The sequence below is a fragment of the Tachypleus tridentatus genome, chromosome 8, assembly GCF_004210375.1.
Source record: "Tachypleus tridentatus isolate NWPU-2018 chromosome 8, ASM421037v1, whole genome shotgun sequence".
NCBI lineage: Eukaryota > Metazoa > Arthropoda > Merostomata > Xiphosura > Limulidae > Tachypleus > Tachypleus tridentatus.
The window spans coordinates 87,060,141-87,066,319 of NC_134832.1; the positions used below are offsets into that span (position 1 = coordinate 87,060,141).

The window sequence follows — 6,179 nt, forward strand, 5'->3', positions numbered from 1 at the left end:
ATCCCATTTTTAAGTACAGTGTGTTCATTACATTGTTTGTTTTGAATTTTGTACAAAGGTACACGAGGGCTATCTTTGCTAGCCATCCCTAATTTAGCAGTGTAAGACTAGAGGGAAGACAGCTAGTCATCACCATCCACTGCTAACTTTTAAGCTACTCTTTTACCAGCAGATAGTGCAATTGACCATCACTTTATAACACCCCACAGCTGAAGGGACAAGCATTTTTGGTGCAACGGGGATTCAAACACACAACTGCCAAATTACGAGTTGAGTGTCTTAACCACCTGGCCATACCAGACCCGTTCATCACCTACAGTTTCTTTAAGTTTTACATGGATAATCACCTTACAAATATGTATCTCATATTTTCTCAACTTGTTACTGGGCTGCTGAAAGAACAAAGTCAAGAATACCTGCCAAGCAACAAAAAAATGAAACTAAGAGAAAATATTTACATTTTGAGTACTTTCCGAACCAAAAATAAAAAGTTAAAAGCTTATCTATTTCAAAGAATAATAAAAAAATACACCTTCCAATTAAGGGCACAATGCAATAATCAACTAATTATTTAAGAAATGGTAAAAATGTCATTGTAATTTAAACTGTTTCAAAGCTCTTATGATCTTACTCCGTATGTAAAGAAAAATTGTTGTAAACCAACATTAATCATTATACATAAAATAGTAGTACTATATTAGTACTGTGTGGCTGCGATAGTTGTAATACTGCTGGTACAACCAATAGTTTTGTCTCATTATCAAGGTTTGACACAAAATTGGAATAAATTATCACTTTTGTACTGCAGCTTACCCCAACATAAATGAATACTATTAAAAACTATAATAACATGCAATTATATCGTTTTACAAAGTATAAATCATACGTTATTATTATTATTATACCACTTTTACCAACACAAGAAAGTTACTAATTCAGTTGCTGCCTGTAATTCCATATTTAATCCTCCATTGTGTAAATTATTAACATGTATAACTTAAAATCGGGAACAAGTTACATAAACGCGGTATAAGTATAATAATATTATCAGTCATAGCCTGAATAATAATTAATATTGCTTTTAAATTCTCACATTACCAGTTACTACACTAATAACACTCAAACTCGCAGACATCAAACTTCCCGTTTTGCGGTCTGATTTTATTTCGTCCAATCAGATCTGAAAGCATAATTGAGTTTCCGTAAACATAATTTATTTACAAAATGTCAATTGTTTGTTTCAACTTTCTGAATTTCGAGCATGGCTACTCGTGGATTATATGCAAAATTCATAACGTTTCCGGTTTGATAAATTTTAAACACAACATATTAAAGAGTTAACGGCGCAATCAAAGGGCGGAAGAATATCATAACCAAAAATCTGACGATGCAAATCCATTTGAAACTAAATTAATAACGACCGAAAACTTTACTGTAGTCGGGATTTAAATATTTAAAGCTGTAGTTTGAAAGCAGGTTTTTGCTTACTTGTTTGTAAGTTTTGGAGTAAAGCTACGCTGAGCTATTTGTTGTGTCCAGCGCTGGTAATCGAGTACTATGTAAGAATGTAGGTATTTAACAAATTGTTTTTGTATTCATGCTATATAGTTACAATAACAAAACAAAACAAAAAAGGTTGTCGTTGTAACCATATGGCATAAATACATAATCTACTATTGTAAATCAAAGATGTTATACACTCAGCCGTAATTTCGATATTACAAATGAAAGTGTAAATAAAGTTGAAATGATATTCTGACACAGTTAACTTTTAAATATGACATCTAAAAAAGATCTGTTTGAATTTCTCGCAAAGCTACACGAGGGCTATTTAACAGTGTAAGACCAGAGGGAAGACAGTTAGTCATCACCACCCACCGCCAACTCTTGGACGACTCTTTTATCAATGAATAGGAGGACTGACCATAGCATTATAACGCCCCCATAGTGGCGGCGCCAGGGGGGCTTGGGGGCTAGAACCCCCAAATGAGCCAAGCCCCCTCATTCCCACAATATTGTTACCTACATATATTCATAAAATATGGAAAACACAATCGTCGTTGTTGCTTAACAATTAACATCAAAGAGATATAGATCTGCAGAACTCAACATCTTCATTAAGACGGAAGTATGTGTCATGCGTCCCATAGCAACCTACTGAATGCACTAAAACTCATGCGCTGTATTGCCGCTCCGTGTGTAATGCCATTCTATTTTGAGCTTTGACGAAGATTAGACAACCACGTTGATTTCAAGTTATAACAGATCATCAGGGATTTTACTTGATAAACCAAAGGTTTCACAGGTATTTACCCATTAATTTCATTTATCTTTTATTGAAAAGTAAAACATAGCATACATGTATATATGTATTGTGTATAGGTCTAAACTATGAAGCATTTAGCCGGTGCTGTGTCCTCTGTGAGATCATTTTGCGTTGTGTATCAGCCATCCAAAATTGTATTGATGATTGTGGCATACACTTAAAATTGTGACTTACAATCCAATTAATGTTATACTTGTGATTAAATAATACCCTTACATGTTAACTGACCAAATAATATTTCTAAACAATTCTAGAATGAATTTTAAAATTGTCATTTGGCTATTTAGAAGTGCCTAATTTAATGTAATATGGTAGTTACATTATTGTAACAGGTGCTTGTCACACTTATGATAATAAGAACAATCATAGTTTGACCTGTATGAATAATGTGAACTTATGTGTAAACAAGCCTTTCTGTTAAGGTCAAGTGCAAGTTAACAAACTATGGTGTGGCAGAGAATGACCTCGCAGTGGAGGTCCACCAGTTGAATGGGCTAATTGCCAAGAAGAAAGACAAGGGGCAGGAAGTAGACACACCACTGGAGCCTGCAACCATGCTGGAGCCATACAAGGATGCCTTCCTAGATTTCCACAAACTTGTATGCATCGCTGTTACCCTGTCTGTCATTTCAGCTGCCTGTGAGAGAAGTTTCTCATGTCTGAAGCTTCTCAAAACATACTTGCGCAACAGCAGTGATAACAACTGCACCAGCAACCTTGCTGTCATCTCAGTAAACTCTAGGAGGGCAAAACAACTCGATATTGATACTGTTGTAGACACATTTTCTGCCAATCACCAGAACAGGCGCATTGTTTTGAAGTAATATTGACTATAAACACAACATGGTATTCATATTATTATAATTTACCATCTATGCTTCATATTGATGGCATTTTGAGAAGCCCCTCCACAGTTTACCTTACCCCCTCGGCCCCCCAACGAAAATATTCTGACGCAGCCATTGCGCCCCCACATTTGGTCTGACGGGAATTCGAAGCTGTGACCTACAGATTGCGAGTCAAACACCCTAACCATCTGGCCATACCAGGCCTCTAAGAAAGAAGCAACAGTGATATAAAATATATTATCTGTGATCAATAAACGAAACAAAAGTGAATACTGTTCTAAATCTGTAGAAGATCAGTGCTGCATTTAGATACAGAGACATTTCTACTCTATTTTAATAGCTGAAGTTTTAACAAACTGTAAGTTATTCATTTAATTATTTCAAGCTCGTTTTCGCGATATTCTCAAATGCACGGATTTCCGAAAGGTAAGAATAGTAACCACTCCAGCAAGTGTTCGCCAGAAAATATATTGCAAGATTTCCCACTATTCGTTTGTAAAAGAGTAGCCCAAGAGTTGGCGGTGGGTGGTGACGACGAGGTGCCTTCCCTCTAGTCTTACGCTGCTAAATTAGAGATGGCTAGCGCAGATAGCTCTCGTGTAGCTTTGCGTGAAATTAAAACAAAAACAAATTTACCTGACATTTTATATGACTAAATTAAAGAACGAAACTGAAAAACAGGTTTAACAGAATAATTTTACTTTTATTTAGACGAACACTATAAGATTAATGCCAAACATTTCAATCAGGATATGTGTTAACAAGACAGGAAAGTTTTGTACCAAAGAAAAATTTAGATAAGACTGCGAAAATCAATCGCTTTACATTTAGCATTTGTCAAGTACATCACAAGAATAGAGAAGACAAAGGTTTCAAGTATCTCTAAGCCTTTACAGAACTGATACCACTAAAGAACGAATTAAAACAAGCTTAAAGTGATTTTCCAGCGACATCCTTCGTGGGAAAATCCAGAACTACTAAAGAGATTTATTCTTAATAATGTTTGAGAAGTAGACCTGGCATGGCCAAGCGCGTAAGGCGTGCGACTCGTAATTCGCGGGTTCGCGCCCGCGTCGCGCTAAACATGCTCGCCCTCCCAGCCGTGGGGGCGTTATAATGTTACGGTCAATCCCACTATTCATTAGTAAAAGAGTAGCCCAAGAGTTGGCGGTGGGTGGTGATGACTAGCTGCCTTCCTTCTAGTCTTACACTGCTAAATTAGGGACGGCTAGCACAGATAGCCCTCGAGTAGCTTTGTGCGAAATTCCAAAAAACAAACAAAAACAAACCTTTTATCTGCACACCATAAGTTAACAACAGAGCATTTAATATTTACAATTAATGATCGAAAATATTTCGAGTACACAAATAAAAGGCCTTACGTTTTGTTTTCATAAATATTTACTTACGTAAATAAGTTACATGGTTCACATAAGGTATGATAGAATATTTTCTTGCCATTTATTGATAAACAGTTTAAAATTATATGCGATTATAGAATCCCACTTGAATAATCCAACTTTCGATCCTGATAAATTACGTTAATGTCTGTTTTGCATAAGAATTTATTTGTTTAAAATTTACCATAAAGTTTGGGCTATCTGTGCTCTGCCCACCAAAGGTATCAAAACCCGATTTCTAGTGGTCTGAGTACATAGACATATCGCTGTGCCACTGGGGAATTTGCATAAGAGAAATGTGTGTTTGTTAACGTTAAAGTGTTATGGCATCCATACTTAATTTCTGTTAAAGCCTTCAAATTGCAAATCTATCGCGACATGCTAAAGGTAAAAATGGTGTTATATGTACAATATATTGAAAAAAAAGGCAAAAGTTTTTAAGCGCTTGCTCTAACCAATACTATGTATGACTTATGTAGATAAAATGTGATAATGTTAACATAATAAAAATTAAATAAACATAATATAAGTATTAATTAGTTGCATTTTAAACGTAATTAGAACATAAGGTAGAAAATATTATAGATTCTTATTCTGTTAGATTAAATAATCTTAGCCTACTTTGCTGACTCCATGGGACTAAAGATGGGGTTTAAATATATTAATATTGGTATTGATCCATATTTATGTATTCCAAGACGATTAATCAATACATATCATTCATTTGACAACAACGAGTAATACAGAGTTATAAAAGTTGTTTATTCAACTTGTCAACATTTAATATTAAGTAAGGTGAAGTACAAGTCTGTTTAAACCATACTGTTTTATGTAGTAAGATGAATTGCTTATGTTTGTACTTGTGCAAAAGAAATTCGGAAATTCGCATATATTAAGCTGAATTCGATTTTAATCATGGTAGTTATTGTAGCAACTACATTTAACTTTCTCAAGAATTAAAAAATTGCAGTAATGCTTTTCTGCGTCTGCTTGATTTTTTTAACTTTGTGTATAAAAATGTTAGCATCTACATTTGGAATGAATACATGTTTTGATTGATTTTCTTAAAAATTTGATTTCACTTAAACTGGTTTTAGTACTTGATCCGTAAAACTGAACACTTAAAGTGTTTTGTTTTTGCATTAATCAACTGTTGTGTTTTTTTCAAAAGAAATAACTGTTTTTAATCCAAAATGTTATCTTAGACTTTATACAATAAATGAATAAAAAATACAATCAACATCAAGAGATCGATAAATGATCCAAATTATTACAAGAATTTTGATTAAATTTCATTCTGTTCCGGTTTATTCGATGCACAGATTAGCTTATACAATATTTTCAATTCCAAAGAATGTCACATAAACATTACAAAGCATTAAAAGAATCCTTCGATTCGTCAATAGTGTGTTAATTCAAAGTTGAGAGCCCGGCATGGTCAGGTGGTTAGGACACTCGACTTGTAATCTGAGGGACGCAGGTTTGAATTCTCCGTCACACCAGACATGCTTGCTCTTTCAGCCGTGGAGGTATTATAATGTGACGGTTAATCCCACTATTCGTTGGTAAAAGAGTAGCCCAAGAGTTGGCGGTGGGTGGTAATGA

The 6,179-nt window shown here is 34.6% G+C and overlaps 1 protein-coding gene across 6 annotated transcripts in view; it reads right to left on the reverse strand.

Annotated features, from left to right (window-relative positions):
- Coq6 (ubiquinone biosynthesis protein COQ6, mitochondrial) overlaps window positions 1–1,633 on the reverse strand; it is a 58,311-nt gene extending 56,678 nt beyond the window's left edge. Inside the window, exon 1 of one of the 6 annotated variants that reach the window (XM_076449955.1) lies at window positions 1,489–1,633. The gene's annotated coding sequence lies outside the window, so the exon portion shown is untranslated. Of the gene's footprint in view, window positions 1–886; window positions 1,347–1,488 lie in introns of those variants that run through there. The other 5 variants (XM_076449953.1, XM_076449957.1, XM_076449954.1 and 2 more) reach the window with 5 other exon arrangements.
- Window positions 1,634–6,179: the final 4,546 nt, after the last annotated feature.